Consider the following 12,320-nt stretch of genomic DNA (forward strand, 5'->3'; position numbering starts at 1 on the left):
CAGCCGGCATCCGCTGGCGCGCCAAAAAGGACCGCTTCTAAATTGTCCACGCTTTCGTGGTGCGGTTCGGGGGGCCGATACTTCGGCCCTTGGAATTAGCCCGGCGATTGCCTCCCGAATTAACGGGACCTGTGACAGTGGAAATAAAGACAAGCGTATACGACATTACGATATACATCATAGGCTTTTTGTTTATAAGGCGGTGTTGGTGTCGCAGCCATAAGTGGCTGTATTGCTGGAAATGCGCGTGTCAGCTTCAGTCAAGCCAATCCAGAATATGCGGTAGGGCAGCACTTTTTGCCGGCTGTTGTTTGTGATCGATGTTGAGCGAGCGCGAGGCGCACCACAGGAAAAGCTGGCGTAAGCGTGCGTGTTATGCTAGGCAGTATAAGTGACTTCGTCGTTAACGAAACGGCCGCGACACTATAAAGACCGTGGCCGATGAGCGACCAATCATGTCGTTCATGAAATGTATGTCATAAGTCATGATCCGTGAAATGCATGTCCGTTCTTCAGGCAGTCACGTCATGCCAAACAAATTTTGGTATACGTCCTATTAACGAAACGTCCGCGAGAGCACTACTTTGTTGATAGATAGATAGATAGATAGATAGATAGATAGATAGATAGATAGATAGATAGATAGATAGATAGATAGATAGATAGATAGATAGATAGATAGATAGATAGATAGATAGATAGATAGATAGATAGATGCCCCTACAAGGGGGCGCACGCATCAAGGAACACTATTCCGCACAACCTTCTCTTGGCGGTTGCAAAGTCTAATCACAGCTACGGAGCAAGAATTCTTGAGTATGCGAAACTGCACTCCCTCGGGCGCCCTGAAAAATTCACGAAAGCGGGCACTAGAGTTACTCTAAATGCTACCTTCACATACATATACAGTAACTCTAGTGGGCACGACACTTACGCGCCCTCTGTCGTGAAACTCTGCAAGCGGAGGAAAAACGCGCACGCCACTCTCAACCCGCTCTCGTTCAAAGAAACTCCGCTCCGATTCGCCGTTGCCACTTCAAGTCCAACTGGGCGTTTGAGTGCGTCCTCGCCAGCTCTAAATTTTAACGCGACAACGTAAAAGAGCTCGTTTTGCAGGAAGGCCGGCGTCGGTGTCGTTGGCTGAGGAAAAAAAAAAATAGCGTTGCCCGTGAATGCGGAATTAAAAAAAGATACAAATGTCTTCGGCAGTAAGTAGGAATCACACCCATGCAATCTTCGTGGCATGCAGCTGTTCGACTACAAAGCTAGAACACTGCTGAAAGTTGCTACGAAAAAAAAAGCTATATGAATGTCATGCAGTGTCATGTAGCATGTCACGGAACATGGCGTGGCAGAGTCACCGTCCGAGAAGTGCTTCTCACAAACAGTCACGAGGCATCAGTTCGCAATCCTTCCTAGGTAGGGCGCGTGCCCACGCTTCCAACGTGACCATGTCGCTAGAAACTTCGAAGGTAATTCTCTTTGAAGGATGCGTAACCACTGTTGTATTTGGTCACAAGGCACTTCCGCCACATTGTGAAGAAGAAGAAGAAGATGATGATTAGTGGTTTTTTAATGGCGCAAGGGCCAATTGATGGCCAAAGAGCGCCATTTTGATAGACTAGAGATATGAACAATGATATGGTGCGTGGCTGTAAAGGGGCCTTAAAATATCTCACGCTAACGCAGGTAAAAACGTAAGTATTAAAATCATGACAGTGGCGTGAAATATGTGCAGTGAGAGTGAATGTCGAAAGGTCATGATAATAAGACTACGGCGGAGATGTAGTCACCACAGGTCCTGCTACAGATCACCCTGAAATATGCAGTGAAAACTATGTACATCATTTAAAAACGTAAACAATGAGTGAATTTTAAAAATCGGATCCCTACCGATAAGCATCCCATGGTGTATTGGGAGCTGCTGTCGGTAGGGCAGTAAAAAGTGCTTTTTCTTTAGAGTGTCCAACTCATTACACCGGACGAGGATGTGGAGAACCGTCAGTGGTTCTCCACATCTCGCACACAATGGTGGATCACTGGCAGACAGAATATATGAATGTGTGGAGTATGTATGCCCTGTTCTTAGCCTTGTAAGTGTTATTTCTGTGTGTCGTGATTTTGATAGTGGCGGCCAATGAGCAAGTTGTGGCTTAATAACATGTAGTTTATTACTTGTGTGTCTATCCCTCATGTTTTGCCAATAACCTCTGAGATTTCACTTCAGGAAAGATTTCATGTCAAGTGCAGGAATTGGTATTGATGCATTAGCGACATCGTTGCTGGCGGATGCAGCCAGCTGATCTGCCAAAACGTTTCCCTGTATTTCACGGTGACCCGGCATACTACAACATGCTGTTTGAATGAGTAGACTGTGCATAGGAGTGAATAAAGAGACCCAAGAACCGGGGTTTTGCTTTCTTTAGGTGTTTTCAAGGCTTTCACCACACTCAGAGAATCCGTGTAGATTACCGCTTTTTGTAGTTTTATATGTGCAATGCGTTTAACAGCTGCAAGTGTTGCGTAGGCTTCTCCTGTAAAAATGCTTGCATCAGGATGCAGGACGGCAGTATCTGAGAAGGGTGGGCCAATGGCTGCGTATGAAACAGAAGTGTTGGACTTTGAGGCATCTGTAAAGAACTCAGGGCATGTGTACTTTTGTTGTAGTTTTAGGTAGTATGTTCGGATATGTGCAATGGGTGCATGATTTGTAATATTTAAAAAAGACACATCACAATCTATCAAATGCCCCCATCATGGTGGCGGGCATGCTGTAGGAGCCATCAGACGATTTTCGAGCGACACACCGGTTTCCTCAGAAAGGCCCCTCACACGTAGTGAATAGGATTTTCTCAAAGATGGACGGTTTTCAAACAGAACAGAAGTATACGTGTCATCAATATTGAAATGTGAAGGGTGGTCCTTGTCTGCCTTCACTTTGAGATAGTATAGAAAAAGATATGTGACATCTCTGTAGGTGGAGTAACCATTTGTTCGATTCCACGTACAGGCTTTCAACGGGGCTAGTGCGAAAAGCACCCGTAGAGTGGCGAATGCATAGGTGGTGAACAGGGTGAAGCATCTTTGGGGTGGTGTGCGTCGCTGACTGATAGATTATCGCTGCATAATCCAAGCGAGTGCGTACGAGGCTCCTGTACAAGTTTATGAGACACTTCTTGTCACTCCCCCACATAGTGCGCGACAGCACATTTAGAACATTCACGGTTCTGATGCACTTGTTTATTAGGTACCTAATGAGTGGTACGAAGGTTAGTCCAGAATTAGGCTTAAGAATTTGTATTCGGCATTAACAGACAGACGTCTACCATGCAATTGAATTTCAGGGTCGGGGTGAGTGCATCTTTATCTAGAGAACAAGACAGACGTGTTTTGGGGGGGGGGGGGTTTAACCGGAATCCACATTGTGAAGAAGCATTGCTCGAATTCTGCAAAGCACTCTCCATCATCCCCGCGTAAAACGCGCGCGCAATCAGTCAGCGCCGCGGGGGAAATGCACCGAAGCAACTGCCACTGCGCGCACTAAAGAGACAGAAAGCAAGGCCACGCACGCATGCGAGCCCGCAACATGCGAGCGAGGAACGAGAGGCGCGTGCAGACAGCAGACGTCTTGTGCTCCTGGGCCATTACTGGCAGCCATTCAAGTGCTTTGCGGCTCTTAATTCTGGCAGTATCAATTTTTTACTGCCACTGAAATATTTATCACATCTATTCATTCATGTTGCACACAAAAACCTGAAAAGTTTCGCTGGGTACGAGGCGCTATCCCGATGTTTATGATTCGCGTACCTAAAAACGCATGTAAAAGATGCATGGGATGGATGGATGGATGGATGGATGGATGGATGGATGGATGGATGGATGGATGGATGGATGGATGGATGGATGGATTGGATGGATAAGGCTGTACCCTTTAGATCAGGTGGGGGCTAACGCCACCAAGCCGTAATACTTAGTCAACCAAAAAACTACATTTTTTCCTTTTTTCTTTAATAGTGAGATTGAAAATTCGTACATTGCCGTGAAGGGTTTAATTTTCACTCGTGCCTTGACTTCAGCCACCAATTAGATAACCTCCTTCTAGTTAAATCTACCCGCTTAAAGTCTATTTTGCCCTCCCTGTCCCTAAACCTCAGAGCTTTGAAAAACTCTGCGCCATCATCCTGAACTATAGGTTGAAGCCCTTTACAAAACATTATCAACTGTTCGGCACTTTCCTCTTCCTCTGCACACGCACTGCATACCGTGTCTACCCCTTCGTATTTGGCCCGATATTTCTTGCTTCGCAACACTCCCGTCCTGGCCTCAACTGTAGAGAACTACCACGAGTATAATCAAAGATCATTTACTTAGCAATTGCCTGCTTAAAAGCTCGATATATGTCTAGTGCGGACTTCTTAATCATGCCAATTCTCCACATATTGGTCTCAGCTTCTTTTACCTTATTCTTAACCAATAATTCTTTTTGGTTTGGCCTTCTGCTGTTTTCTAAGTATTTACCAGTCAATTTTCTGGTTCGCTTCCTCCATTCTGTATTGACATTCCTCATGTACAAGTATACCTGAATACCTTCCTAGCCCAACTCTCCTCCCCCATTCCTCTCAATCGCTTCTCAAATATTATCTTGCTGCTATCTCCCTGCCCTCAAATGAGGCAACACGCCGTATGCGTCATCTCCCGAGCGTTGACGTAAACCACGTGGCTTCGCGCGTGGCCTCCGAGATGGCAAGCGTGCGGCAAGTGGCACGCGTCTGTTATCTCAGAGGCCATAATGAGTGATGCTGTTTCGTCGCTTTCGCCCACTGGCGTGGCCTGGGAGTCGCTGTTCCTCAAGTACTTCCAGGTGCCGCGCTGTGCTTCCTACCGTGCTGCAAAAGTTAGGCGCCTTCTTCCTTTAACCACTACCACCACCACTACCACCAAATACTACTTCTCCGTGATCGGGCTGAATCTGCGAGACGCGCGTGGGCCACGAGTCGCGAACGATGTCCCAGGGAATAATAGCACACCCACACGACTCTAGGAAAAGTTTGACATGACTGGTCGGCGTCACACGTACTGAAATGTTCCGCGCATTTTTCCAGATGTCTATCAGGGACGTATATCTTCTGGTAAAGAAAAAAAAAAGAACGCGTGGCCCGATTAAGCAGGATCATGCGATTCAAGACGTGACAAAAGCTATATAAATGTTTCCGTAAGCTTTTTAAAGATAGCAGAATATACATAAAATCGACAGAACGAATTTCGTAAAATAGCAAATAGACGAAGAAATTTCCTCCAGTTAGCATGTGTCCATTACATTCATTGTTGTCTTGAAGTAATGAAACAAACTTGGCACAAAAAAAGACCTCACAAAGCGTTTCCTCAAACGTATTTTTCAAAGAAAAAAAAGAAAATGTGGTCAATTTTTGTGACCCAAAAAAGAAAACTTAGTCATCGAGAACTCGCTGCCAGTATATCCAGTGAGAACATTGAGGAGTCCGATCCGGGAACAAGAAACCCAACAGACACTAACAATCTAAACATAACCAACAGGCGCTAGTGGTGGATTCATACGAACTCATATTTTCACAAAACAAAAGCATCTATTTGTCGTATTTTGAAAAGAGTTAACGAAATATTTCGAGAGCGGTGAAGACTTCGCCAATTTTGCTTGAAATGATGATAAGTAAATTATGCAAAATGACGTAAAAATTTGCCAGCAGAGCGAAATCTATGTACACAGAGCATGAAAACTCATACTTTATCAATGTAAATGGAAATGACTGAGATCTGTATTGCACCACCGTTAGAATTCATTCGTGTGTTACAAAGTATATATAGCTTGCAAACACTAACTGCGCATGAGCGAGCAAGTTTGCTTTCCAACCAGATAGCCTCGAGGTGAGAATAGCCGGCAAACTATTTTTTTTTTCATTCACCATTAGCCCGTGCCTTCCCTTTATCCCGTTCCTCCCGCTGCCTTGGTGCACCGGAGTAACGTACAACGAGGCGTGACATTCCTGCAGTGTGCTTTGAAAGCGTCAAGCCTTTGTCGTTCTCCCACACTCGAATGTGGCGGAACGAAAGGGCTTAGAGCTACAAAAGCAGGCTGAGAACGAGCGTTCTGGTTGGAGAACACTGCTGCGGGAAAGCCTATACTCGATGTTGTTCGAGAAGAGTACTCACGGGCACACTCACAATTTCGGGAAGCATCCATTATTACTTTTTTTGGTATTTTAGTGTACTTTTGTTGAAGTAACGTTTAAGAGAAGAATTTTTTTCAAGTGTGTTGCTTCGCCCGTTACTTTTCATCCGTTCTTGATTAATTGGCGCTCTATATTATTATTATTTATAAATTACCAGAGCAACTTTTCTCATTTCATTGGTGCTGGCTAATTGTAGCTTTGCTAGAATAGACATGAACATACATAATTAAAAAGTAAAACAAGACAGCACAAAGATATATATATATATATATATATATATATATATATATATATATATATATATATATATATATATATATATATATATATATATATATATATATATATATATATATATATATATATATATATATATATATATATATATATATATATATATATATATATATATATATATTGTGAGACGACGTCAGGTACGAAGGAGCGACCGTTTTATTGTCAACCCAGACGCGCGAGCCAGCAACCGAACAAGCAGCGAGCCGCTACGATGATGATGATCACGGTGCTTTGTATGCGCAGGTGAAAGTGAAAATGATGAGCAACACAATCAGCGCTCACACTATTTCCCCCCTACACGAAAGCGGTCTGCAAGACGTTCATTTAGTAAGTGTATGAGCGCTGGATATAAGGTTTCAGGCGAGACACATGGACGATCTCGGTCCCGCGACGACGGCGATCAGAAGCCGAAGTAACCGGCGCGACGCGATAATTTACGGCCGATGTTCGTTCAAGCACGGTGTAAGGACCCAGGTATCTGTGAATGAATTTTTCACAGAGGCCGGGTGTGCGAACAGGTGTCCAGAGGAGCACTTCGTCGCCTGGGTAGAATGACACAACTCGACGTGTCGCATCACAACGAACTTTTCGCTGGGCCTGAATGGTAGAGGTGTTGGCGCGGGCGATTGTGCGGCAGTGGTTGACACGGGCAGCGAATTCTTCCGGAAGGGACGCAGATGGGACAGAAGGCGTGGACAAAAAGCTGGTGTCTAGAACAAAAGATGGTGCACGGCCATACACAAGAAAAAACGGGCTGTAACTTGTAGTGCGTTGTATGGCAGTGTTATAGGCAAACGTGACGAAAGGTAGTATTGTGTCCCAGTTCTTGTGATCGGGTTGGACATACATAGAGATCATGTCTGACAAAGTTCTATGAAAACGCTCAGTAAGACCATTGGTTTGCGGATGATATGCCGAGGTGGTCTTATGGATTGTGTCAGAGGCCTGTAAAACTTCAGCGAGCACACGAGAAAGAAATGTCTTGCCACGGTCACTCAGGAGAACACGAGGGGCGCCGTGGCGCAGGATAATGGCACGCAGAACAAAGTCGGCTACTTCGCTGGCAGCTCCAGTAGGAAGAGCTGCCGTCTCAGCGTAGCGAGTAAGATGGTCTACGGCAGTAACAATCCAGCGGTGACCGGTAGTGCACGAGGACTTGGGAATCACAGCACGCTCCACCACTTGTGAGACGACGTCAGGTACGAAGGAGCGACCGTTTTATTGTCAACCCAGACGCGCGAGCCAGCAACCGAACAAGCAGCGAGCCGCTACGATGATGATGATCACGGTGCTTTGTATGCGCAGGTGAAAGTGAAAATGATGAGCAACACAATCAGCGCTCACAATATATATATATATGCCCGTAAAGTGGTCTACTGACATATGTCGCCCTGTCACAGAAATAAATATTTATTCGAATACAAGTCTACTCACATCATCTGAGATGAGGGAATGGTGAACGCGTTTCTGTTCCAGCGTGACGTATGCACGCCATTCGAGATCTTGGTTATGTACTGGAAGATGCCATCGGTGAGATATTTCACACTTTTGACAAAAGTAGGCCCGTTCTGATTCACCTCTCTTGTTCAAAACTGTCGCATGTGGCGTTGTCTTCAATGTGTTCTTACTCATTATGGTCAACACCCTAGTGAACTGCGGTAAGCGCATTGTAGTTCAGTTACGGGTGCTCCAATATCAAGAGGAGTATGCATGAAGAATGTATTGTTGCTGTTTTTTTTCTTTTATTTTTGTCCTCTCTGAAGCTATACTGCAAATATGCACGTGTACAGTACCAGGGGAATTCGCATTGCTTGAAGAATGACGTTCGCGACAATGAAACTTATGAAGAAAGCCGCCAGCTTTGAGCAGCAATACAAGTCAACACATACTGTTCACGTGACTTCACAGAGAGGTTCTCACCTCTGTGTACCAAAACATTGTGGCCACCGTGACATTTTATCTCATTCGAGAGTGTCAGTGCAGGAGAGCACACATCCTCCTTCTGTCCCCACTCTCTTTTGTGTCCCTTGCTTTCATATGTTCATCAGCCACGCGAAGCCCACGTGAACGCAAAAGGACGTTGAGGAGGGGGAGGGGGGACCGGGACTAATCTGATGTTTCCGATTCTCGGCCCGCACGTTCCAGTAGAAATTCACGCAGCGTCCCAAACAGCTGGTATTCTAATATGGCGACCACGGTGCACGTCAAAGCCTACAAAGTATGGAAAAATTTTATGGGAAACTTTAGTGAGGAAGACGGTTGCGCTATGATCGAACGAATACCGCACTACCGACAACGTGCTTTCTCACGTGCCTTCACGGGTTGTATTTTAATTTCTTGCTACAGATCCACGCGATACTCAAGTTCCTTTCATTATTGAACCCGGACTACCTCGTCAATTCAAAAAGAAACAAGTCTTTCCCCGGGAAACTTCCCCCTTTTCTACCTTTACTGCCACCCCCGCTCCAGGGCTAATGTGGCTGACGTACAATGGAAGCGTTGATAATCAGACACTTTCAAAAGAAGGGGGCATTTCTCCGCTCGCAAAATATTTTGTTCACGGAACAGTCTTACACACCATTTGCAGTCCTTGGAATCCCAGACAAGGTGCTCTGTCAAAAAATAGTAGCTGATAACCTGCGAGCCGCTAACAGGAAACCGGTCCTGTACCCAGGTGTTCGAAGTAACGTCTTTACCAAAGAAAGGGAGGCAGATGGGGGCGCATGAATGGGAAGAATAGCTGTTTCTGCTTGTCCTCAGGAGAGGTTGGAATTCGTGCGAAGACATTGCCAAGTGCCAATACGCCGTGACAGTACTTAAATCGGCCAATGGGGAGACGCCTCAGTCGATCAGAGATTACTTGAACGCGGAGAAAGCAGTCGCGACTTGCTTCGATCAGTTGAGTCTGCTAGCACATCAAGTACACAGCAGCAGCTGTCTGCGGTGTCCGGGAAAGAACATTAGCTCCTGTCATCGCCAGCACTCATTCTTTGAGCAGTTTTTAACGAATTTGCCCGAATCGACGAGTGGCTAGACACATTCGTCACTGGACTACGATCGTCACCTCTTTGCCACATCGCACAACATCTTGGAGAGGTAAGTGATATTTTATGCGTGGTACCTATCGCAGCGTTCTTCAAATAACAGATAATTAGAGATTTCCGCGGGTGCATTTTTTCGACAGAGGTTGTGTATCCAATAAAACCCTTCAGAAGGAATGCTGCATGCACAGATCACCCCTTTCATGATTGTTATATGTCACGGTTGTTTCAGTTAAAATAGAAACGTTATCTTCACTCGCTTATGAGCTCCACATGTAAGATTTTAGGACTGCCCAGTCAACTTTTCATGCTGCTAGAAATTTGCTGTCGCTATTGAATTGCATCTCACCTAATAGGGAACATATAAGCATGTTCGTTATGTATTTAATGAACGTTTTTAGATAATTATGCACAGAAAAATATATACAGGAAGCGTATAAACATGAAGCGAGGCTTGACATTTTTTGTAGCCTTAGTTTTCTTCTGTTGGCATAAAGATGCATGGTACCATGTGCCCTCGCTTTTTTTTTTGAGCTCCTTCCTGTACGTGCTGCACGATCGCTGTAAGAACGATGCTGGATGGCTTGGCTGTGCTGTCCGAAACGAGAACTGTTTTGTTACTGATACGGCATACGGTGTATGTGAGCTCTGTGTGGCCCCACCAATGGGCTCGGGCAGGCCAACATTTTCTCTGACCGGGCCTGGCTTGAGCAACATTTTTTTTATCGGGCTAGGGGCAAAGTTCGAATAATGACAAAATATACATGTGCCGGAGTTGCTCTTCAGCCCGTAGCAATGAGCACACCAAATGAGCTTTGTGATTATCTAGCAATTAAGTGATTCTCCTCTTCTGCTTCAGTGAAGTGAAGTTCTGGAAGAACAAGAAGTCTAAAAATCTCAAGCTCGCTTTGGTTGCCAAAAATATATTGCAATTCCAGATACCAATGCGCGTTGTGACTGAAACTTCAGTTCGGCTGCATGAATATGTGATGTAAAAGCGTCGCATTACATCCAAGTTGAATCATTGATTTTGCTTCCCTAACAGCTAGAAATCTGCATATATAGTGCCTGTCGTGTGTAGTTTGCTTATGCTTCAGTTCGATATGTTCACTATAATATCACATTATAGGAAAGCAATATCTTCTCTCCGCAACAAACCATCATAAGGTGAGGTTCTGTCGAGCTTAAACTTTGGTTTTTAGAGATCTTTAGTTTGTCCGGCATTTCGTTCACGCAAAGGCGGTTCCGGTAACTGCCATCACGTCAAGTTGCGCCATCTACAGGCGATAAAATACAACTCGCAAACACGCGATCCATGTCCACCAAGATTCGATACTTATGCCCACAGCATAGATTATTTCAGTCTCTCAAAAACGGTGCCGAACCTCAACAAATAATTTGCTGTCGAAGCCTGAGGAGATAAATCTCGAGCAAATAAATTCGTCAATACGTAGCTAGCAAGCTGCAGGGTGCACGACGGGCACTCAATAGCTTTGATGGGGAAGGAAACTGCTTCCAGTGCCGCGGCCATGTTTTCCGGAAGCTCTCGAGCACTGTTCATGCCTAGTATTCATCTACGCGTACGCTAGCATTTTGCGAATATCGGTCTGCCGGACAGACTAAACTTATACCCCTTCGATGCAGTCAGCGGGGTCGGGCTCGGAAATGTGGCAGTGCACAGCTCCAACACGTATGCCATATATTGCAGTGAGCCTTTTTTTTTATTCAGATACCCTAAAGGCCCCGAAGGGCATTACATAGGGGGGAGGGGGAAACAATATGTTGAGTACATTTCAATTCAAGAGCAAACACAGTCAAGAGCGGGCATGTAACAGAAAACGGTAGAAAAGCAAACAAACAAACAAAAATAAATGGAAAAGAAATACAAAGCAAGCGCACATAGTACATGGTTCATGGCTCTGATAATAAAAATCGCTTCAAGTGGCTTACAAACAAATCGTGAATGGGAATTGTGGCAATATCTTCTGGTAATCGATTCCAATGAAAGATGGCCAAGAACAACGGGGATTGACGAAGAAGATTAGTACGGGCAAACAAGGGGATGACTTTGAAAGGGTGATCTAGACGCGGAAAAATGCGATGGGCAGGTTTGATATGCGATGCAGCAAATGACGACGCACTATGATAGAGACGGTGGAAGTGACATAGTAATGCTAGTATTATTCGTTTTTCCAGGGAGGGCAGCTGTAGAGATTCTTTAATGGCAGTTATGCTGGATGTGCGAGAATAGTTCTTAGTAATAAGACGTGCTGCTTTATTTTGCAAGGCCTCCAGTCTGTTTGTTAAGTATGCCTGGTTTGGGTTCCAAATAATAGACGCGTAGTCGAGTTTGGATCGAACTAATGAAGTATAAGCTAAAAGTTTAGTTGACTGACTAGCTAAATACAAATTTCGTCTGATGAAACCGAGTGTTTTACTTGCCTTGGAAATTATAGCATCAATGTGTTCATTCCACGTAAGGTTGGACGACAAATAGACACCCAGATATTTGGGCGTAGAAACGTTTACGATAGCTGTGTTATTAATAGAGTACGAATTTAGGTGTATGTTAGTGGACCTAGTAAATGTCATAGCTTTTGTTTTGAAAGCATTTATTTGCATTTGCCAATCCTCGCACCAGTTAACAATATTATCCAGGTCAGTCTGTAAAGTATTAGAATCTTCAGAGCTGTTAATTTTTCTGTAAATTACGCAATCGTCGGCGAATAACCGAACGTTAGAACTTAAGTCATTGCCTACGTCATTAATGTCCAGT

Source organism: Rhipicephalus microplus, chromosome 3 (genome assembly GCF_043290135.1).
Source record: "Rhipicephalus microplus isolate Deutch F79 chromosome 3, USDA_Rmic, whole genome shotgun sequence".
Lineage (NCBI taxonomy): Eukaryota > Metazoa > Arthropoda > Arachnida > Ixodida > Ixodidae > Rhipicephalus > Rhipicephalus microplus.